Here is a 25,335-nt window from a genome sequence, read left to right as displayed (position 1 = left end):
TGTGTGTGGACTCCCACCGAACATGAGTTTGAATGTGATCGGTTACTCCTGAACACTCCGCATCCCATTTATAAGAGGGAGTGTATCCTTGTGCAACCAGATTTAAAAAAAAAATACAAATAAATAAAAATTTATATATATTTAACCTTTATTTAACCAGGTAAAAGTCCAGGTGAAACATCAGATCTGATGGTGACCTGGCTAAGAAGGCAGCAAGTTAAACTCAATCACACAACATTATTTCAGTTGTTTATTTTCACCACCCCTCTCAAAAAGATAATAAATAAATTCAGTTGTGCAAATTGTAGGTCACATTAATGGTGGAAAAATTTTATTATTTATTCTGGTCTAAATCATAACATAATTTTTTTAACAGAGATATATAGACTTGTTATATCCACTGCAGCCTTGTTCCTGTTTTTGTAATGTAATTCTGTTTAACAAGTGGAAACAAAATAGTATACGACCATTTCTTGGAGCTAAATTTACCATAATGTCTTATTTTATAAAGATTGTATTCATCCTTTTTTATTTTAAAAATATTTTTTTATTGTTTTAGATTAAGTGATATTGTTGAGCAATATCTGAATTTGCACATTCATATTTTATTTAGTTATTTTATTTGACGGTCATGCTCTGATTTAAGTTACTCAACAGTTACTAGGTACTTGAATAGTTTTTTCACTGAGTCCTTTCTTTCTCCGAAGTAATTATTTGGAGGGGTACTTTTTACTTGAGTCATGTCATTCTAATGCCTAGATCAGACAACGGGATTTTAGCCCTGATATTGGCCCGATTAGCTATCGTGGGCGATTTCCCAGGTCGGGTCCAATATATTTTGTCGGGAACGACAAAACCTCTTGTCGTGTGACATAATCCATGACCAATGAGTTGGCCCTACGACGCCAAAATGAAAAGTCTAGCATGTATGATTTTTTGGAGATCTGTGTGACATATCAACAACAACTCTCTGACAGCACACCTCGACGTCGACCAATTGGATTGCGTATTGTGCGCTTCACCTCCTGTGCTTGCCGTTGTCAACATACTTGGTCGCTGTTATAAACATTTAAACACGCGCAAGAACCAATGTTTACCGAAGCTTTAGAGCATGATTTGACAGAACGCCGGCTTGTTTACATACAAACGTTAGTGCTAGCACTAGCTTGCTAGGCTACATAACATTATTGTTGCTTGCTTGCGAGCTGTATTGTATTTAAGCTACAGGAACATACCTCAAGCTCTTCTTGAATGGACAGCCCACTTCCGAGCACGAGTGACCACACCACGCTTTTCCTTTTTGTTCTTTTTTTCCCCCAACACGTTCCAATACATTGGTGCAATCCATTGTTGTTGTCGTCGCCGTGGTAACGAGTGTTGACCGGTGACACGTTTTCTGGTTCCGCCTCTCAGACAGTGCTTGATTTGACAAGATAAAGCCCAGTGATCGTAAAAGACGGGATACGGTTGTATCGGAATACAGTGATCCCTCATTTTTCGCAGTTAATGGGGACCAGAACCCCCCCCCTGCGAAAGCTGAAAAACCGCGAAGTAGGATTTGCCTACCCTAGGAATTTTCATGTATGTGGGTACCAGTTTTAAATATCTAAACAGTATTTATACTTTACATATTTGAGACAAAGATTACAACAGTACACATATTTACTGAAATCTTTAATTATAAAACCTTACACACTAATTAACATTCATCAACATTGTTTTCGGAGAGGCGAAGAGACTTGTGTTGGTGGCGGAGGAGGTTCTCACTTGACTCGTAGAGGCTTTAGGTTCACTCGGAGACTCTTCTGCTGGAGGCGCTGATGGTGTAGCTGGGGTTTTACCTTGGAGAAAAACATGGTGATGGGTAGTTGTTGTCTTTGTTTTTTCTTTTGCTTCAAAATTCCCCTGTACAAGGACATAACCCTGCCTCTTATTACGCGGAGTTACCACACATTTCGCTTCCTTATTGAAGCAGTTTTGCGGATGTTTGCTTCCTCTTTCTTGATGTACTGCACTGTAGATTCATTCACGCCATAATGGCGTGCCACAGATGCAAACTTTCACTTTTTCGCTGATGGTCATCATTTTCTTCTTCCTCTTGGGTGCCCCGGAGGAAGCTTTCGCAGGGGCACAGCGCTTAGGCGGCATTGTAAGGGCTTAACTAATCAAAAAAAGTTATCGCATAAACAAAAAAAGTTATCACGGACACAACACTAAGATACAGTGTGCGAGACAGTCAACAGCGTGGACGAGACTGGAGAGACACAACAAGGAAAGATGCTGGGTGAGGCTGCGATGATGCACAGCCAATCAGCTCACGCGATAAATCCACTGGTGGTCTCATTGGTCAATGTCGCGCCGGGAACCAATGACGCGCCTTGTATGAGTGCCCGTATAGTACAGGCATGTACAGGCATGTACAAAGCCTCTGAGTCAACTCATCTCTTTGATTGGCATGCAGGGAAACCTCTCTCGCGCATCAACATGAAACAACACGTCTTTCCGCAATATGGCAGCAGCAAAACGTGAAGCGCGAAGTGGCGAGGGAACACTGTACTTGTGTAATGTTGCCACTGCCTGCCCAAGATACAGCAGGATTCTATGGCAGTAGTCTAACATAGTGCAATTGTGAAAGACAAAATTTGTCTTGTAGTCTGATCGAGGCATAAAGTAACAGTTACCCTGAACTTGAGTACAATATTTGGCTACTCTACCCACCACTGATTGTAAGCAGTGCGTAAGCAGCACATTCACGGCTGTGAAAAAACATGATAATATGGCAACTAGATGCACATATGTGGCACTCTCTCTCTCTCTCTCTCTCTCTCTCTGAAGTCCAGTCAAACCATATCAACCTACTGAGAGCTTCATTATGCTACCGGGGGAAACACATCCTCTCTGTGGCTACATCATCTCTTTGTGGACTCTCTGGTTTCTCTTTCAATGGTGCATTGCAGTGACTAAGAGGGAATTCACCTTGCTGATCCCAAGAGGACGGCCAGGAATACACTGCACATGTCCGCGAATCACCCGAAAGGTCCCACTCACTAATCCTAACACCCACTGAGACTCTGGGAACTCATGGGAACATACATTTCCCTCAGGCTACTACAACCCCAATTCCAATGAAGTTGAGATGTTGTGTTAAACATAAATAAAAACAGAATACAATGATTTGCAAATTATGTATTAATATATTTAATGTTCAAACTGATAAACCTTATTGTTTTTAGCAAATTATCACTAACTTAGACTTTTATGGCTGCAACACATTCCGAAAAAGCTGGGACAGGTGGCAAAAAAGACTGAGAAAGTTGAGGAATGCTCATCATACACATGTTTGGAACATCCCACAGGTGAACAGGCTAATTGGGAACAGGTGGGTGCCATGATTGGGTAGAAAAGGAGCTTCCCTGAATTGCTCAGTCATTCACAAGCAAAGATGGGGCGAGGTTCACTGCTTTGTGAACAAGTGCGTGAGAAAATAGTTGAACAGTTTAAGGACAATGTTCCTCAACGTACAATTGCAAGGAATTTCGGGATTGTTTAATTTCATCATCTACGGTCCATAATATCATCAAAAGGTTCAGAGAATCTGGAGAAATCACTGCATGTAAGCGGTGAGGCCGAAAACCGACATTGAATGCCCGTGACCTTCGATCCCTCAGGCGGCACTGCATCAAAAACCGACATGAATGTGTAAAGGATATCACCACATGGGCTCAGGAACACTTCAGAAAACCAATGTCAGTAAATACAGTTCGGCGCTACATCCGTAAGTGCAACTTGAAACTCTACTATGCAAAGCAAAAGGACATCGTGTCCTCCGGGCCAAAGAGGAAAAGAACCATCCGGACTGTTATGGATGCAAAGTTCAAAGCATCTGTGATGGTATGGGGCTGTGTTAGTGCCAATGGCATGGGTAACTTACACATCTGTGAAGGCATCATTAATGCTCAAAGGTACAAGTTTTGGAGAAACATATGCTGCCATCCAAGCAGTGTCTTTTTCATGGACGGCCATGCTTATTTCAGCAAGACAATGCCAAAGCACATTCTGCATGTGTTACAACAGCGTGGCTTCGTAGTAAAAGAGTGCGGGTACTAGACTGGCCTGCCTGCAGTCCAGACCCGTCTCCCATTGAAAATGTGTGACGCATTATGAAGCATAAAATACGACAACGGAGACCCCGGACTGTTGAACAGCTGAAGCTGTTCATCAAGCAAGAATGGGAAAGAATTCCACCTACAAAGCTCCAACAATTAGTGTCCTCAGTTCTCAAACGTTTATTGAATGGTGTTAAAAGAAAAGGTGATGTAACACCGTGGTAAACATGACCCTGTCCCAGCATTTTTGGAACGTGTTGCAGCCATAAAATTCAAAGTTAATGATTATTTGCTAAAAACAATAACTTTTATCAGTTTTGAACATGATTTGCAAATGATTGTATTCTGTTTTTATTTGTTTAACAACGTCCCAACTTCATTGGAATTGGGGTTGTATACCTTCCTTTAATTCCCTCTAAGTATAAACTACCACATCAAAGTTGCAAACTTCCACCCATAAATGGTAAGTCTCAGTGCTGACTGTATGAAAAAAAAAAAGAAGTAAGCTTCCGATTGTACTTCCGCAAGATCTTTCGGGTTCCTCGGCTTGACCGCTGCGTAGCGCAACGTCCCCTCCGATTCCTAGCCATCCACGACGACGACCCTCCTACCCCCGGCTTAAGCAACGAGTTTCTCCAAGAAGTACCATGGAAGTGATATCGCTAAAATGTTCGTGACTGACTGAGGTGTTTTGATTAACACAGAAACTTTGCTATGCTATGCTAGCATCTACCAAGCTACCCTTTAAAAAGTGGGAGGCATAAACATGTACTGTTGTAATTAACTGATTTGAATGTGAATGCATTCAAATAAAGCTAAAAGTCTGCAGCAAGCACATCTTGGTTGTTTCATTTCTAATCAATTGTGGTGGTGTTTCGAGCCAAAAAGATGACAACTTTGTTCATGTCCCAATATTTATGGACGTGACTGGAAGCATATATCAATGCCGCTAGTATCATAAAGATGAAGTTTAAATAGAGTGAATCCATCGATTCTTTACCGCTTATCTTCAGCAGGGTCCCGGGTGAACTGGACGAAGCAGTACATATGGATGGACACATGAATACAGTATAGACAAAAAAACATTCACACTCACGTTAAGACCACAGGACAATTTAGTTTTAAATTAACCTAATATGCATGTATTTTGAATGTGGGAGGAAGAGGGAATACCCAGAGAAAAAACACATGAGAACAATGCAAACTCCATATAGGAAATCAATACTAGACCAGTGGAACAGATTATGTTCAACCTTTGCAGTTGAACTGTGTACTTACATTTAGCTAATCTTGAATGTGGCGGCACGGTGTTCGACTGGTTAGAGCGTCTGCCTCACAGTTCTGAGGACCAGGGTTCAATCCCCGGCCCCGCCTGTGTGGAGTTTGCAGGTTCTCCCCGTGCCTGCGTGGGTTTTCTTCGGGCACTCCGGTTTCCTCCCACATCCCAAAAACATGCATGGTAGGTTAATTGAAGTCTCTCAATTGCCCCGAGGTGTGAATGTGAGTGCGAGTGGTTGTTTGTTTGTGTGTGCCCTGCGATTGGCTGGCAACCAGTTCGGGGTGTGCCCCGCCTCCTGCCCGATGGTAGCTGGGATAGGCTCCAGCACTCCCACAACCCTTGTGAGGATAAGCGGCTCAGAAAATGGATGGATGGATAATCTTGAATCTGTTGCAAAAAGGGAACATGTGAGCTTCAAAAGTTGAGCCAATCATATAATCCCGTGAATTGAAATGAATTTTAAAACACACACAATCATTCTCAATAAGATTACAACACTAAACTCTATTCAAAACTAGTAACACATACTTGCCACACTTGCAGCCCCATACTATGAACAACAATTGGTTGAACTCCCTTAAGGACTTTCCCAGACAGAAGTGCTTACCGTATCCATACTGTTCCTAGCTCCCTCCCTTGCCTGCAGTGCAGTGGTATCATATCTGGCCTCTTTGTGCACAGGGGGATTTCCAGCCATTGAAACGGTGAGCTGGTTGGGAATGGGCAATCGACCTCTGGGCAGCTTTTTCTTTTTATTATTATTATGATGTGTAGTAAACATTACACAGTCACACTTAGTTGCACGATTTGGGGAGAAGAGAAACACAATGACGCAGAATTTAAATTAAACCAGGGTAAGTCTTATTCACCCTGATTACACCCCGACAGTGAAGCAGAATGTTTAAATATAACAAGAGGTTCCAACATGTACATGGATTTGGATTCTGATTGGTCTTTAAAAAATATAACAAACACTGCTCTCTGGGCTCTCCCTGTTGTGGTTCCTCTGTTGGGCATTCCTATCCAGGAGGGTGGATAGGGATTCAACCAAACGGGGGACACTGTCTCGCCCTCTGGTTGGGCATGGACTGGCTACATTGGCGGGCCCTGCGAGTTGGTGCGGCGCGTCTCGCTCTCCTGAGGGTGGGGTGGTGCCGGGGCGGTGGCATTGGGCCCCTGCGGCCTCCTCCGGGTCGCCGGCGCTGGGGCGCCTCAGTGGGGTCCAGGACCCGGCCCCACCTCTTAGGTAGGTGGAGTGGGGTCCTCAGCCCCCGTGGTACTGGCACAGCAATTATAGGTCACTTCTCAAGGTTTCTGTGCATCCGATATGGTGTCAGTTCACTTGTATGTGTCCGCAGACATTCACCTCTGAGACTAATTCGCTTGGTGTGGGGCCACTCACTGATTGCGATAAATAATTCATAACTATGCGAACTTCCTGGGTATTCCCTCACTTGCACTCTGTTTCCATAGATGTTTAGAATTTACATAGCCACTCCCAATACACTTTAGTTGTACAGCCGGGTTCACTACCTTCCCTTCCGATCCTTGTCCTGTCCAGCCCTGTCCTATATTGTCCTATCCTTCCTCCACAGGGTGTAGCACTGCTTACCCCATACAACACATAAATCTAATGTGTCATTGTACTAGGCATACAATAATTTACTTTCCTCATCTTTTTTACAGCTAATGTCCTATCTTTTGTTGTCTTCTCTTCCTATATTGATGAGTTATCTTTTCACTGTCTCTCCCTAATGCTCTTTCTGTCACTCCCCTTTAAAACTTTGTTCTGTCCGACTGAAATTTTCAATAAAAATCCATCAAAATATAAAGAACCACAGTGGCATCTTAAAAACTACACTGTGGCACAGTAAAACTGTCCCAGCATAAAAGGGATACATATCCCCCTTTATGCTTGACCTACAAAAAAAAAATATATATATATATACTGGAATTTTGAGGTTTTTAAAAAAAAAAAAAATTCTTATACTTTTCTTCTTATATATATATATATATATATAAAAGAAGAAAATTATAAAAAAATATATTTTAAAAAACGCTCAAAATTCCAGTATATTTATTTTATTTTGAGGTTTTTAAAAAATATATTTTCTTATACTTTTCTTCTTAAGAAAATTATAAAAAAATATATTTTAAAAAAAGCTCAAAATTTCCAGTATATTGCCTTTTTCTTTTTTCATTGATTTGATTCTGATTGGAATTGAAAGAGTCTAACAAACTCTCAAATGCTAGTGTATTTCCTTTCCCGCTTTGTTCATTGATATGAGAATTGTATGACTTTAGGGCCATTCTAATTTATTTTTTTCCACTGTATAATGCAAGAGGTCTAATGCAATAATCTCAAGAACCAGATACAAGTAGATGTGGTTATAGTACTCTGTCAAGAAAATCTTACTGGACAATATGACCTTACAGCTCTTTTACAAGCAAAAACCTAATCAAGCATCTCAATGACTAAATCACAGAAAAAAACATGTAGGTCCATTGGTCATTAACGAGCAGACAGAAGGTTAATCAGATCTACTCGGCAAATTTAGAAAAACCCCAGCTGCACAGAAACCATTCTTCTCCTAACAGACTTGTAATTGCAGAGAGAGAGAGACGGACAGATGCAGCTTACAAAACAACTCGTGAGGAGGAATGCGCGCCATTTGGCATATACAGTACAACAGATGAATAGCTTTTGTTGAGCGGTTTCACCGGGCCCGGTTGACAGAGGGCTAAAGTCAGTGCGCCCCGGCCCAGCACACAGACGAGACAAAGACAGACCAGTGTATTTCACCCCCAGTTTTTCTCTAGGGGCCTTTTCACTGCTAATCCACTGGGCCTGAGAGGAGCAGCAGGACAGGTCAGTAATGCTGCTCCACCTCTGAGGAGGCCTGTGACTTTAGCAGCATTATGACGCCAGATAAAGGAGCTAGACGCTGCCTTCTGTGTCGCTTCAGTCACTCTTGTCGAGCTGATCCTGATCCCTGACATTGGGCTATTGGAAGCAACGCTGGTAGGTCAGTGGCTCAGTTGAGGTCCAGGTAAGCTTCTGTAGAGCCCCGTCTTACCACAGTCCTCCCTTGCTGGACAATCGGACAACAGACTGGCTGTCATGAGATCAAAAACAAACATCTCGAACTTCAATAACCACCTGGCCTCCCTATTTTTATTTCTGTCTATGTCTCCCACTCTTTACGAGCTAAGAACATACTTCCGGATGCTCTATATTATCCCAACCCACTTTTCTAAATGCGACCTATGTTTGTGAATCTAAAGCACTCTAAATATGTCACATTCCACATAGTACCTATCTCTGTGGTGGCAGGACTTTCTCACAGAACTTAAACCCTATTTTTCTTTGAATGAGAGTGCTCTATTGTTGTCCGAATTGTCCATCCAAACCCTAGCAACTTCCCCAAATTGGTATGCTGTAGGAATTTCTGGCTCCACTGCCAACTCTAGCTACCTGGTAAAGGGGATTAGGACTGCTTTATACTTTGGTCAAGAATGCGGAATGGCTGAACTCCTGACCAAATCAGACAGGCTTGACATTCAAAGCCTGTGCTCCAGAGTGATGCCTTCAACCTCGGGTGCCTGTCTACCCACATAAAATTTGATCACTCAATTATACATTGATATGATTTTTTTTGTACATGGGAAACAATACATAATATTATATAAATAATACATGAGAAAATGGCTCTATGGTAGTTGGGACCAAAATATACTGTCATTATGGGTGAAAACCTACGCTCATATTTTTATGATTACAAATATGATCATTAACCTAACATTCCTATTAAAACCCCTCCATCGAAGATATTTTATAACATTGTTGTTACGCTCATGTACCACTCTTCTATCCACGTTATTGAATGAAAATAAATGCTTACATCAACAACATTCCTACCAAGAAGCTAACACACTGAAGCTCTTTCATGAATGCAAACCCTGCACAAGAAGGACAATATAGAGATTTTAGATAAGACTGTTCGCTAGGACTATTGGGATACTGGATTTTATTCCCTCGAGACATAACTACAACAGCACTATCTAGAACTTCATTTGACAGAGAAGAAGGCAAGAGAACAAAACGTTTTCCAATGAAAAGGAACAGCTTGGTTGTTTTCGTTTTTTTAAATACAATATTAACCTGAAGACAACTTGTAACCTCACAATGCTGAAGCCAGAGGACTGGACATATAGTTGGTGGTATTGAGACACAGTTAATCATATATCATAAAACGTGTTTATTGGAGTACATACAGTATGCCAGATTCATGTTCATGCAGTATGGCAATACTTTTACCAACTAAAGTGTCACAGGGAATGTAGTTTTGCTACACACAAAATGTGTATAGGCCACAAGTAGACGGTGCTTCTAATGACTGTCCTGATGTTCCTGTAGCTGTAAAATACTCGTTTTACCTATCACCGTCATATTAGTACAGGAATCTGTCTTTGGTCCGTGTCGTGCTCGCATTTTAGCACAACTGACTCAAGCCTACACTGCTGTAGTTAGTTTACCAAAGTTTAGTTTACCAACCATAGTTTGGTGTGCACCAGGGTTTGGATAATAACGGTCACACTCAATTGAATGAATTGCACTAAAACAGAAATTGCACCAGGGTTCATTATAACTGAACCAAGTCTGAATAAACCCTAAGTCAATCCCTCAAAAGAAAATAAGTTTTAGTGTTTGTGTACAAATGCAGACAGTTGGTAACAATTTTCTGCACTTGTTTATGGGTCCCAAAGTTTCAATTCGGTTCAGTGGCGATTTTCCGATATGGGAGAGATGGGTATTCATTTTAGTCAAAATGAATGAAGTTTGAAAAAAACATTGTTCCACTGCTGTTATCACAGCACATCCTGATATAACGGGACAACAACTTCCTCCAACATACAAACAATAAATGACTATTAGTTGCATCATTCGGGGAGTAGAGAAACATAATGACACAGAATTTAAATTCAACCAGGGTAAGTCTTATTGACCCTGATTACACCCCGACAGTGAAGCAGAATGTGGAAATATGACAAGATCATTATAGTCCTGGCACCAATCATATTTATCAATTATGTAACAACAGACTCTTACGTACTGGTAGCTTAGTAGAATAAATACATTTTCGTATTGGGGGTGGCTTGAGCAAGGATAACTGAAGCTCTGGCCTGACACCTAATGCCGTCCTCCTGGCACCAGGGGCCACTGAAAGATTCCTCAGGCCTGTGAAACCAGCCGGGTGTGCACAGGGTTCAAAGATTCAGCAAATTCCAGGGCAGCTCTCGGGGGAGAGTTACTTTGTGAGTGACCACAAGTTCTAAAAAAGCCCTTATATATTTGAAGATTGTTACGTGACATTAACTAAACTTTAAATGATGCCTAAATATTCTTTAACAATGTGGTTCACTTAAGTTAGCTATACGTCACCTTGTACATTTCAGGCCTAAAGGATACTGAAAAAAATCTAAATTAATAATTATAATTATACATGCCGGTCAAAAATGTATCTTGGTTTGATTGATGGTCGATGGTTGATAGAGGATGTGTGAGTGAGAAACTGTGTGTGTGTGTGTGTGTGTGTGTGTGTGGGGCGTCAGAGTTCAGGTGGGCAGAGGACAGAAGAGGTAGAGGGGGCAGAGCAGGCAGAGAGTTCAGATTCCTGAAGGCCTGATGAATAAAACAGTCGGCTAGTCCTGGCCCGCAGACTCCGCAGTCTCCTGCCTGATGGCAGCAGACTGAAGAGGTTGTGTGACGGATGGGTGGCATCCCATGCTGTGCGGAGGGCTTTGCGGGTGAGGTGGGTGCTGTAAATATCCTTTGGTCCCTCTGTAGAATGAGCACATGATGGGGGTCGGGGCTCTGGCTCTTCTCAGCTTGCGCAGGAAGTAGAGACACTGGTGAGTTTTCTTGGCCAGTGATGAGGTGTTGCTGGTCCAGGAGAGGTTCTCAGTGTTGTGCACTCCCAGGAACTTGGTGTATCGGTGTGCAGTCATAGGTCAGCAGCGTGAAGAGGAGGGGACTCAACACACAACCTTGAGGGGCCCCCGTGTTCAGAGTGATGGTGCTTGATGTGTTGCTGCCGACCCGTACTGCCTGCGGTCTCACTGTCAGAAAGTCCAGCAGCCAATTGCAGTCGAAGTGTTGAGACCCAGGTGGTCCAATTTGTAGATCAGTAGTTGAGGGATGATGGTATTGAATGCTGAGCTGAAGTCTATGAACAGCAGTCTGACATACCGGTTGGACTGATATTCAAACTGGAAGGGGTCCAAGGTCCATTAACCTTAACCCATCCTAAACCGCCTTATGCCCCTTAACCCACCTTAAAATTCTTTGTTTTTAATTCGTACAAATGTGATACACGTTTGGGATCTATGTAGCCTGCCCTTCCCGCGACGCAGGAGCCAATCATGTTGCATAGTTTCTAGGCAGGACACGCCCCACCTAGAAACTATGTGGGAATTCTAATAACACGTCAGCCCCCTGTAGCAGCCCAGAAAACTAACATGCCTACGTGGCGGCCATGTTGGGGAGGTCGTCGTTTCCCATAGAAGGAAATGCATGGACACTGAAATTAGTCGTAACTTGCTCATTTTTCAACCAATTTCCGTGAGGGTTACTGTTTTGTCAACACCAAAGCGTATGCTATCAATATGCAACATTTGATAAAAAGCAACAAAAAAAAGTAACAATAATGATAATTATATGTGAAACGGACTTGTCACAGTTGCGTGGCGTTCAACCGTATGCAGCACAATGTGCCTGCATCCTTGGTCTTTTGGTTTTCTTGACGTCCACACACGTGGACTGCGCTGACGACTTTGACCTCCCTAGTTTAGTGTCACCGTCGGCATGGAGCTTAAAATGGGCGTGTCATATCTACCTTTCCATACTTGTGGTGCCTCTAGTAACACAGGACTGTGGCCTGGCAGACTTCCATTGTGTGGCGTGAACTTGTAGCATTTCTCTCTTGCAATTGTTTTGGGATTTGTGTGTGTTTTGTTTTGTTTGCAGCATTTTTCTTTTGCTGTTGCCTTTGTAATTGTGTCATTTTTATCTTGCAGCATTTTTCTTTTGCAGTTCCTTTCTGTGATTGCAGCATTTTTATCTTGCATCATTTTTATTTTGCTCTTTTTTTTGTGATTGCAGCATGTTTCTTTTGCTGTTGTTTTCTGTGATTGCAGCATTTTTATCTTGCGTCATTCTTGCTATGCAGAATATGGTCGTTTGCAGCACATTTGCTCCTGTGGGCCACTGTAAATTAGGCCTATTGATATACAGTGTATGTGCTTGAATTAGAACAGTATTACATTAACTGTCAGGCGGCAAGAGATAAGCAAACTCCCCATATTCTGTATGTAGTGGTTGTAGGCATTGACCCCAGAAATGTCCTATTCGGTCTAAATATTTAATAACTTTAAAATATGAACGAGTGCGAAGCAGGACATTGCCGTTTCAACCTCCAAACGTGACCATGAATGGTAACCATTAGAGATTGTCTTGCCAGGAGTAAATTCCATCCATCTATTTTCCACACCGCTTATCCTCACTAGGGTCGCGGGCGTGCTGAAGCCTGATTCTGGGGAAGAGGCAGTGTACACCCTGAACTGGTTGCCAGCCAATTGCAGGGCACATACAGTATAATCAAACAACCATTCACACTCACATTCACACCCAACCTGCCATGCATGATTTTGGGATGTGGGAGGAAACTGGAGTACCCAGAGAAAACCCAAGCAGGCACAGGGAGAACATGCAAACCGAGGCCGCATTTGAACCCGGGTACTCATAACTGTGAGGCAGATGTCCTAATCAGTTGCCACCACCAAGAGTAAATACCTAATGAAAATGATGGTTTGTTCAGCCACTCATTGGAGGAAGTAGAGAGAGAGCGGATAAGAGTGAGCTCGACGGAAGGCAAACAGCGGCATGCTGCCTGATGGTATCCTTGGGAAAGTTTGCAGCTCTTGCTTCGCTCTCTGAATCTTAGCTAGGGACAAATACCACACAGTGCTGAGAGGAAGCCCGCTGGAGTGTGCAGGGCAACAAGCAGACAAGAATGTAACTCTTCAAATGGAAACCTCACAGCTTTTGGTTCAGCTAGCTTTTTACTTGTTTGTTTGTTTGTCCCTTATTCTTTGTCACAAACTTTGCTGCATTCCCTGTGTGCTTCTGGTAACCACTTTTTCAAGGTCTACTCAAAGTTCATTTTGGGTGTCATTGCATACTATCGCTTTAACGTTACTAAACAAGTAAATGCCTCTTTACTGCTAATAATGTAGCGACTATGTAGAGAACAAATGACATGATGATTAAGACAAATATTGTGGCTGTGCAAAGCCTTGTTTGTACTGTATTTGGGAGATAGCCTACTTTACAGTCGAAACTTTTATGGCAATCTGTTCCAGAATGTGATTGGCCAACAAAATATTTTGATTTGATTTAGAATATGTATATGGGGAGTTTGCTTATCTCTTGCAGCCTGACAGATGTAATGTAATACGGGGGGTGCTGTGGGAGGTGCTTCTGGAGTATGGGGTACCGAGTATGGGGTACCGAACCCCCTGATACGAGCTGTTCGGTCCCTGTACGACCGGAGTCAGAGTTTGGTCCGCATATCCGGCAATAAGTCGGACTCGCTTCAGGTGAGGGTTGGACTCCGCCAAGGCTGCCCTTTGTCACCGATTCTGTTCATAACTTTTATGGACAGAATTTCTAGGCGCAGCCGAGGTGTAGAGGGGTCAGGTTTGGTGGCCTCAGTATTGCGTCTCTGATTTTTGCAGAGGATGTGGTTCTGTTGGCTTCATCAAGCCGTCACCTCCAACTCTCACTGGAGCGGTTCGCAGCCGAGTGTGAAGCGGCCGGGATGAGAATCAGCACCTCCAAATCTGAGACCGTGGTCCTCAGTCGGAAAAGGGTGGCGTGCCCTCTCCGGGTCGGGGATGAGATCCTGCCCCAAGTGGAGGAGTTCAAGTATCTTGGGGTCTTGTTCACGAGTGAGGGAAGAATGGAACGGGAGATCGACAGGCGGATCGATGCAGCGTCTGCAGTGATGCGGACTTTGTATCGATCCGTTGTGGCAAAGAAGGAGCTAAGCCGAAAGGCGAAGCTCTCGATTTACCGGTCGATCTACGTTCCTACCCTCACCTATGGTCACGAGCTGTGGGTCGTGACCAAAAGAACAAGATCCAGCATACAAGCGGCCAAAATGAGTTTCCGCCGCAGGGTGTCCGGGCTCTCCCTTAGAGATAGGGTGAGAAGCTCGGTCATCCGGAAGGATCTCAGAGTCGAGCCGCTGCTCCTTCACATCGAGAGGAGCCAGATGAGGTGGCTAGGGCATCTGATTCGGATGCCTCCCGGACGCCTCCCTGGTGAGGTGTTCCGGGCACGTCCCACTGGGAGGAGACCCCGGGGACGACCCAGGACACGCTGGAGAGACTCCATCCTTCGGCTGGCCTGGGAACGCCTCGGGATCACCCCGGAAGAGATGGATGAAGTGGCTGGGGAGAGGGAAGTCTGGGCGTCCCTGCTAAAGCTACTCCCCCCGCGAACCGACCTCAGATAAGCGGTAGAAAATGATGGATGGATGGATGGATTTAGAATACTTTCACCATAGAACATAATGTAAATTGAAATACTGTAATTCATACAAGTGTAAAAATAAGACATGCACTTTGCACAATATGATGAAGAAAATGAACACAATTTACAAATTCCAAACTGTTCAACCTCAGAAGCATTGGATTTCTAAATTCCATATTGTTGTGCCAGTCAGGGTAAATGGGAAAAGACAATAATTCAGGTACACATATCCTCTGTATAACAGATACTGTATGTTATCTCTAAAGTTAACAGTAAACAAATTAACTTAGATTAACAGTTTGTCCTCCACATGATGTTCCCATTTGGCTCATTTTATCGACATTCATGAAGACAAGATATATTTATGAATGTTCATGTGGTTCAGGCTATCATCTACAAATGTGAGGTTCCCTGCTAAGGCAAATGTATTTATAAACAAGATGTTCAGCCACAGCTGATTTCTGTGTGCCTATTGATGGATCTGTAGATAGCAATACAGAGTGAGAGAGAGAGAGAGAGAGAGAGAGAACACCACCCACCACGCCACCCACCATGCCACCCACAAACCTATCCAGACACGTATACCAGGATTTTCTTTTTTCTTCTTAAACCACTTCCCTGCCTTCCCTTTGCTCCCTGTGACGACACTATGCTGGAATTCACTTCTGGTCCATGCTGCTCTCTGTCTATCTGAGAGAGAGCGAGAGAGAGAGAGAGAGAGAGAGAGAGAGAGAGAGAGAGAGAGAGAGACAAATACAGTGTTGCTCAGATGTCTCTGTTTATGAGCCACTAAACTTTTTCCATTCCCTTTTAACCCACTTATTCTATGTTTCGTATTGTCTTGCCGATATATTATGATTATTTATGTGGGTTATCGTCGTTAACACATGACTGCTGTGGACTAGCTTATGCGCCGAGGTCCAAGATCTTGTCTGACATGTCAGACAGGTCACAGTACACTTTGTGAGCAGTAACATGCATCTGAACTTGCTGGAATCAAACAATGTACTGCTGATAATCAGGCTGTGTCCGTGTGGATTCAGTAGCTGTGTGCGAGAGACATGGGGGGCACGCTGTTGGGTCTTGTGGAGGCCTGCAAAGGGACTTGCTCCCACCTCCCCTCCAAAGCCCAGTGGCTCTAAATTGATGGGGGAGGTGTTGCTTCTGCTCAGTCATCCAGCACACATTTATTTGTGTTTTAGAGGAAGGGAAAATGGAAGAAAAGACACAATAAAGAAAAAAGACTTCCAAAAATATCAGAGTTGGGGGCTGCAAGTGTGGTGGGTTGAAGAGTTGAGCAAGGGGAGGTCCCTTGCCTGCACAACTCTCCTCTCCTACCGACCCCCCCCCCCCCCCCCTATACAAGCAAATGCTGGAAAAGAAGTCTTACCCTAGTGACCCCCTGCCATTCTCCAGACCAAGCGCTGATAGCAAAGGCAGATAAAGCCAAATGGGGGGCAGATTTAGTGAAGATTAGCCAGCAGGTTTGGGATTTCCTCTAAGGTTTCTGCCAAGTATGAGTGTGCATGCACGTTTTATAAATGTGCCTGGTAAATGCCAGTTGTAGGAGAGGATGGCCAGAGTGGGTGGTGGTCTTTGTCTCTCATCCAGACAGTGCTTGGTATACTGTGTGACAGGACAATGTGGCCAAGTAAGTTTTCAGTGCTGACAGAGGAAACAATACCTGTAGTGCCACTGCTCAAAACCTCCCATGGGAGCTTTTTTGGCAGATGGGAATAAAACAATTCAGCCCATGAACTAAGATCAGACTGCAACCTGTTGCACAAGCTCGACCAATGAACGAGTGGTTTCAGACAAGTTGGCAATGCAGCCAAAGTTGCTGGGAGGCTATGTAGCCAAAAGACATCAACACTGTGGGTCAAGACTTTCTAATGCCTTTTCCGGTTACAGTTTACAGTCTGATTAACAACTTGAGATGTGAGAATGGAGCTGTGACATAGGATTCCTTTGCGGTTCACTCCTCATTGCATGGAACCAAAGGCCATTGAAGTGTGATTGGTCAAGAATATGGAAACCATAACCCCCCAAAATTTGACCTTGTCTCCAGTTTCTTTTTACCGAGACAGGTAGCTGTTAACAGAAAAAGATTTGAACTACAAATTGAAGACCTCAATATCTCTCTTAAATGGATAGGAATACAAATATAAAGTCAGAGAACTAGATCAAACACTGCTACTAACATAAAGGTTGTTTTGTTTTGTAACTTTTACGTACAATTTGTTTTTGGAGACATCTTCAGCTTGTCTACCCCTTGTGATACATGGACAGCTAATGCAATTGTTCAAGCATGTTCCATGGGACTTTCCATCTTGCGCCATACAAATAAACTTACTATTATTAAAGGTCGGCCATGTTTGTTCGGTCTCTATTTGGCAGGGCTGGCTCACCCATCAGGCGAGATAAGCAGATGCTAAGGGTGCCAAAAAAAGAAAAAAATCAGGTGAAAATTCACCTTCAATATAATTCAATTAAAATGAATTATTCCTATTAAGCCCTATTTTCAAGTTAAAATGTTTCTACTATAAGGAGAGAAAATTGAAGTTAATCTAAACAATTAAATAAAAGAAGAAGAGCAAGGTGGATTACGTACTTTGGAATGAGCATTCTCGCCTGTTGCATGAAAACCATCATACCCAGCCAGAGCTAAGAGCTGATGTAAGCAAACAATGCTACGAGTACCGAGTGGGACAAAGATGCTTTATAAAGGTACTGCTGCAACGGAACACATTGTGCAGGACTGAATAATCAACAGGAGCCCGAAGCAAAACTCTAAATGAATACACAGGCAGAGCAACGCTTGCGCACTGTGCATCACCTGCATTGAATTAACTCTTCAGTGTCTGGGTTAGTTGCTGTGTATTTCCAAATTTATGATGGCGGTATTTGCACAAGTATTTCATATTAAAGGGCAATAAGAAATAATTATTTAATGTTAAACTAAAAAGTTAACCCAACTATGACAGCCTCATTTGTTGTGGAAAAATGTGAAACATGAGTAAATGTCTGCGATTGGCTGGCAACCAGTTCAGGGTGTACCCCGCCTCCTGATAGCTGGGATAGGCTCCGGCACTCCCGCGACCCTTGTGGGGATGAGCGGCTCACAAAATGGATGGATGGATGAGTAAATGGCCTCCAGCCTCGATATTATAGAAACTACTAAATTGTGTAATATTTTTCTCTTACTACTTCCACTTATTTACAATAACATGTTTACTCATTTTATTTTGGGAGATTTTTCTCAAAATCCTAAATCTAATTCAATTGCAATGGCCAATGCACTTAATGCACCTCACTGCTAGAGACAAATGTACGGAATGAAACTTCTTGATGTACTGTCAATCTACTGAATGCTAAAATAAAATGAGAAAAAAGGAAAATGTTGCTTGGTCATTGAGTAAAATTCAGATAAAATCTTCCTTTGATGAATCAATCACTTTCAAGTGGGAAGCTGCGCATATTTGCAATAAAAAGCTAACATATATTCAAATTTAAAGTAATGCCAAATTAATATTATTTCAAATGATATCAAATAGTCCCTCTTCCGGCTGATTAGTACCTGCTCACTCTCTGTTGGGGTAGGGGTATTATTATTGATGTGACCCCGGAGAACTTTATAAAGATGTCAAAATGAGCGAAAGTGTCCAGAACACAGGCAAGGGGGAAAAAAGGGAAAATGGGAGAAAGAGAGGTCAATTTGTTGCTACTTTTGGTTTATCCCATTAGATGTCGCAACAGCAAGTTACTCGCTTGATTTGTTGGGCAATGAAGAAAATGTTACATTATATATATATATATATATATATATATATATATATATATAGTGGGTACAGAAAGTATTTAAACCCCCTTACATTTTTCACTCTTTGTTATATTGCAGCCATTTTCCATTTTAAGTTCATTTTTCTTCCTCATTAATGTACACACAGCACCCCATATTGGCAGGGAAAAAAACAGAATTCTTGTTTGCAGATTTATTAAAGAAGAAAAACTGAAATATCACACAGCCATAAGTATTCAGACCCTTTGCTGTGACACTCATATATTTAACGTGTCCATTTCTTCTGATCATCCTTGAGATGGTTCTACACTTTCATTGGAGTCCAGCTGTGTTGGATTATACTGATTGGACTTGATTAGGAAAGCCACATACCTGTCTGTATAAGACCTTACAGCTCACAGTGCATGTCAGAGCGAATGCGAATCATGAGGTCAAAGGAACTGCCTGAAGAGCTCAGAGACAAAATTAAGGCACAGATCTGGCCACGGTTACAAAAAAATGTTTGCTGCACTTAAGGTTCCTAAGAGCACAGTGTCCTCCATAATCCTTAAATGGAAGACGGTTGGGACGACCAGAACCCTTCCTAGAGCTGGCCGTCCGGCCAAACTGAGCAATCAGGGGAGAAGAGCCTTGGTGAGAGAGGTGAACACCAATAAATAACGAAGAAATAATGTAGGAGTGGCTTCAGAACAGCTCCATGACTGTTCTGGAATGGCCCAGCCCGAGCTTAAACCCAATTGAGCATCTCTGGAGAGAACTGAAAATGGCCTTTCTCAGGGTACTCCGGTATCCTCCCACATCCCAAAAATATGCATGGTAGGTTAATTAAAGACTCTAAATTGCCCGTAGGAGGGAATGTCAGTGCGACTGGTTGTTTGTTTTCACCTCTTTTTTTTTCACCTCTTTTCCGTAGTCAGCTAGGATAGGCTCCAGCACGCACCCTAGTGAGGATAAGCGGTACAGAAGATGAATGAAAAATGAATGATATCTTATAAATTAAAGGCCATATTAAAAACAATGCTATTTGGCTTCCTTATGTAAGCGTATGTAAATCTCTGATGGTGGGGGAGCGTGGTTCCATATAAAATTTCACTTAGGACGCCACATTGCTATTTGGGTATGGGCATATGTACCATCGTTTACGATCACTGGGCTTTATCTATCTTTATCTAGAGGACTCTGCATCTTTTTGCACAGTTGTCAAAAAAAAAAAATAAATGAACCGGCCTTACCAGATAATGTAATGGTTGTCACCGGTGCTCGGGGAGGGGATGTTCATTCAAGGATTGCTTGAGTTACATTCACATACTTTTAATACAATACAGCACGCAAGCAGGCGACAAAAATATAGCCTAGCAAGCTAGTGGTAGCACAAACTGTTGGATGTAAACATGCTGACGTTCTGTCGAATCATGCTCTAAAGTTTCGGTAAACCTTGACTTGTGCATGTGAATAAATGTTGACAACGGCATGCAAGTGTGTTGACAACAGCAAGCATGGGAGGCGATGCACCGGTCACAATACACAATCCTATTGGTCGACATCAAGGTGCGCAGTCGGAGAGTTGTCGTTGATATTCACACTACACGGAAGATATACAAAAATATCAAACATGCTAGACTTTTCATTTTGGTGTCGTAGGGCTATCGTAGGGCCCTATCGTTGGTCGGGGATTATGTCACACCACAAGATGTTTTCGTTCCCCGACAAAATATGTTGGGCCTCATCTTGGAAATCGGCTGTAATAGCTAATCGGGCCAAAATCTTGGCATTAGGTCGCTAGCCCGCAAGCGTTATAAACAGTTAACTTTCCCTTAACACATTCACTGCCATTGACGGCTTTAGAAGTCAAATATCCATGTTACCTGGTAAGGCTGGTAGTGAATGAGTTAAGTGTCTCTGTTGTGTGGATCTACCTGCGGCGCAAGGCTGTGGGGTATTGGACGGAGCCAACGCCGGTCCGCAACCAGTCCCATTAGCAGCTAGTAAGTACTAGCCGAGTTACTAGTAGCAGGCCAATGGAGCCGCTGCATGAGCCGCACGCGGGCCAGCACAACAGAGACACTGTTGAGCCCAAATAACACAAAATGCATTTTTTCGGGTTGTAGGCAGAGCTTGACAGCCAACTGCACAATGTAGTTGAGAAATGGCCAACCTATTATTACTAGGCTGCGATTGGCTGGCAACCAGTTCAGGGTGTACCCCGCCTCCTGCCCGATGACAGCTGGGATAGGCTCCAGCACGCCCGCGACCCTAGTGAGGAGAAGCGGCTCAGAAAATGGATGGATGGATGGATGGGTTATTACTAGGTAACTTGCAATTCCGGTGAATAGCCATAGATGGCGCTCATCAGTTATTTAGTGGGAAAGAGCTTCATGCCCGAAAGTATACGCCCCAGCCCATTGTCGTAGTTTTTAGCCCCACCCAAAAAAAATCCTTCCAAATGAGATGGTGCAAAAGAGTTTTAAACTCAATGTCAACTATTCAGTACTAAATTGTTCTCAGTCTTTGCATGTTTTCAGCACTTACCTACAAACATATATAATGTATTTAAAAAAAGATTTTTGGTTCAACTTTAAAGTTTTGGCTTTTGTTACACGTACCAGTCGGAAAACTGGCCAAAGGCCCACTGAGCAAAGAAATAACTGGTTTGCATTATTGTTATTGTCAAGCTTGTGGTTTATGTGCCTTATGCCAAGAAAATAGAACAATAAATAAACAGAGATGGGAAATTATTAAAACTCTTTGCTTTTTTGTGTTTGTTTGTGATTGATGTTTACTGAGTAGACCAGTACCCATATATCTTTCTGTCTTAGTTCAAAGCAAAGTAAGGAAAACCCCAATGTTTTGTGATGTAATGCGATGAAGATGTGATTTGGGGGGAAATGTGTGCAGTAGACACAAGGACCTGCTTAGTATGTCCTTGAGGCTATGGGAGTGTTTGTTTCTTCTGAGAAATTTTCCCAACTGCATACCTTATAGTGGAACCCCCAGAGATCCTATTTGAATCACAAATGTCTTTCGTTTCTCAATAGTTCACAGGTTTTGGTCAGTTTAGGAATTTTGCGACCCATTAAAGCCTTGTGACAATGACTTTCACCCCTGGGACCACCACAGGGGTTTGCCCCCTCCTGACCTCTCTATTGCTGCCCAGTCCTACCTCCAACGGTTTTCCTCCAGAGCTCTGATTAGTTCAACCATGTACCCCACAAACCCTGTGAGGTCAACGTCTCTTTTCTCTCTGTCCGTCTTGTCCTATTTTCCTGGCTCAAGTCGGCCCTTACCAAAGACAACCCAGTTCTGTCATGTGGCCAAATCATCTTGACATCCATTTAGCATGCTCATCAGAGATACGTTATGAATATTCAAGCGATGCTGGGGGTCATCAAATGGCAGAAAAGAAGAGACGAGAGTGACATCTAATGTGAGTTTGTGAAGGAGGTCAAAATAAAGTGAGACAAGACAATAATCCACAGGTACTATTGCTCCTAATTATTATAAGACTGACAAGACACTGACATAACTGTTTCTTAAAGGTTGATTACTCATGAATCCCGTTGCTGTGTACCTCAAACGTCGCAAAGTCAGCCCAGATTGTGCGGTGATTGTAAAAATACAGGTACTATGAGATGCTATTTCCACGTCCTGGTCAACCACGGTTCCAAGCATGCCGAGCCAATGTTTTTTGGGTGATGGAAACCCTGACTGGCCAGTTATTGGTCAAGCAAGAGCATTGCAATCACAATGCTATTGAAACAGTTGAAGATACAAATACAAGCAATTATAAAAATAAATATGTGCACAGCTTCCCCTGTTGATGTTTCTTACTGCTGGACACTGCAGTACTTACCACCGCAATCTCCACTTTTCCGCAGCAGTCTGTTTTCCTGACTGCCCTCTGTCCACTGAATAATAAACAACAAATTAACAATAAAATGCATCTCCATACAGTCGCCACCAACCATATGCCAGAAGTAAAAACATTTGTTGTCCTTTGCTAGCATATCTTATTTCTACTAATGCATGAATTGTGGCATTGCTTTTGCAGTTTCACAACGAATTTAGTGTGCCATCTCTCAAAATTAGCCAGTTAAGTTTATTTGAGTCTCCATATAGACATCAAGTAGCCAAGAGCTGGCAAAGACATTTTGACACTCATTTTAATGTCTTGTTCAAAAATAAAATGCCTCATTATTGGAAACAAATGTAAGTCTGTTCAGGTCTATTAATAAATACAAATATTAGGTGTTTGTAAATTAATTCATATAATGCATGCATGTTTGTATTCTACATTTCATTCATTTCGACTGCTTGTCCTGTTTAAGATGATGGGTGGGCCTATCCCAGTTGACGTAAGATGAGGGGAGGTACACCCAGGACAGACAGCCGGTCAATCACATGGCGTAATACATTTCAATTCACAATCATTAATCATTTCGAACATAAAGTATATTTTTGCTTTTTACTTAAAGAGAAAAAGAACAAAGACAAACTCCAAAGGTGGTACTGTAGGTGTGCACAGGCTGACACTGGCAGGCTTTATAAAGCATTTATGGCCCTTGCGATCATCACAGTTGCCCATCCGTGCATTACACTCACAATAGTGTCATCTGCCAATTCAAGATGCTCTGCCATCAAGGCAATCCCAAAATTTAGCAGCACCTTCTGAATCCGCTTGTTTAAAATGTCCTATCCTTGATCCTCTTGTTCGACAGGGAAGAGTGGTTATGCATGTGTTGGATCTTGTGAGAACAAGCAAGCAGAGCCAGGAAGGAGCTAGTTTGTCTGAATAACCCTGACTATCTCATTGACTTGGATGTCAACAACATCTAGGATCTCATCCAAGCTGAGACAAATCGTCATTTCGACTTTGGGAATGCGGCACCCTTCCAAGTTTTTATGTTTCAGCTCTGTTGATGGTCGCAAGAGGGGTTATCATGAACTAAAAGTAAAGTTTTCTTGGTGATTCGTTTTGTTATTTTCTAGCAAACTTTCTACTTGGGATTTATTGTTGAATAAGTTGACTTATTAAGAGGAGCTTCAGTCCAGCAAATGTAAAGAAGATATGAAGAAGATTTTATGCCCTGCGATTGGCTGGCAACCAGTTCAGGGTGTCCTCCGCCTCCTGCCCGATGATAGCTGGGATGGGCTTCAGCACGCCCGCGACCCTAGTGAGGAGAAGCAGCTCAGAAAATGGATGGATGGATTGATTTATATCTGCTTCCTAATCCATATGAAATATGAATGTGTGTGTGTGTGTGTGTGTGTGCGCGTGTGTGTACTAAACTCCTAAAGTGATTGGGATCAGAGGGTACCAAAGGTTTTTCTGCTCAGACTGGCATGAAACGTATCTGAACTTTGTCACATGGGGGGGAAAAAAAATCTAATCAGGTCACTTGAACATTGAAATAAGTAAATCCTATCTTAAAGGCTTCTCTAACAATCAATGTATCAAGCTTCAATCAAGGTCATACATTGTGTGACAGATTTGTTTTGTATTGACTCTCTCAAATGAATTACAAGTATAATCCCCTAGTCAATTTTCCCCAAAATATAGATTTGTGTGAACCATAACCAGAGTGCTCATTTGAATGCAAACCATAATCTGAAGGGAACTGTTTGTGTGACCAAATTCAGCATGTTTCTTTGCACAGATGGAAGGTTGACTATAAAAGTGGCCATTAAAAGCATCTTGCCACTCTCATTGACCAGGGCTCATTTTCACTTCCATTAAATCTATACACATTGCATATTTGGGAGAGACATTGCCTTTGAACATCCCTCTTCCTGCTTCTCACCAAGATGAATATACTGTAGGTCAGGACTGGATTACCCACTTCATGCCACAATCTCAAACCTCTAAACTGACTAAATAATATGTGCGTGAAAAATATGTCACATGCACTCAGACTGTAGTTATGTAAGATGCACAGATGTGAATTTTATTTTTAACTCATTAATGTTCATTACTTCCACTTTAGCTGTCAAAAGCATGAGCCAATTCTGGAATTACTCATCGTTTGCGTCAAAGTGTCAAGTGCCACTGGATTGGAAGAGCAACTGGGATATATGAGAAACGGCATACTGTGTCCTTCAATATTAGATTTCAAGACCAATACATGTTATGGATTGTGATACGTAGTCATCCGCATCACCACACCACACCAAATCACTAGTTTGCAACATCTGCAGGCCATAATTACATTTCCTAATACTTCCTTCTTCTTTTATTTTTTAATTCCAGAGTTTCTCAGACTCCAGTTTCAGACTGACATGGAGGGTGTCTGTCTGAAGAAGTCTATCTGGGTCACAGGCTGAGCTATTATCATCTTTTTATTGTTCTTTATTGTTGCAGTGTCTGTGGTTGCCCCATCTAAAAACAATGGAGAGGTGGCAACGTTATATATATTTTATTCACAAAGCATATTTGAGACAGTTTCAAAGAACACTACTGTCTGCCCTTTTTAAATAGTATCATGGTTGATATACAGTACAGTATAAACCATGAACAAACTCCCAAATAAATCTATGGGATTAAAGATATTCAGTACCTTGT

The 25,335-nt window shown here is 42.4% G+C and overlaps 1 protein-coding gene across 1 annotated transcript in view; it reads left to right on the top strand.

Annotated features, from left to right (window-relative positions):
- ccnd2a (cyclin D2, a) overlaps positions 1–25,335 on the top strand; it is a 207,454-nt gene that overhangs the window by 59,633 nt on the left and 122,486 nt on the right. The gene's annotated exons all lie outside the window — the stretch shown is intronic.

Source organism: Phycodurus eques, chromosome 5, assembly GCF_024500275.1.
Source record: "Phycodurus eques isolate BA_2022a chromosome 5, UOR_Pequ_1.1, whole genome shotgun sequence".
Lineage (NCBI taxonomy): Eukaryota > Metazoa > Chordata > Actinopteri > Syngnathiformes > Syngnathidae > Phycodurus > Phycodurus eques.
The sequence above is the reverse complement of the archived record's forward strand: the minus strand, read 5'-3'. Positions and strand labels throughout refer to the sequence as shown.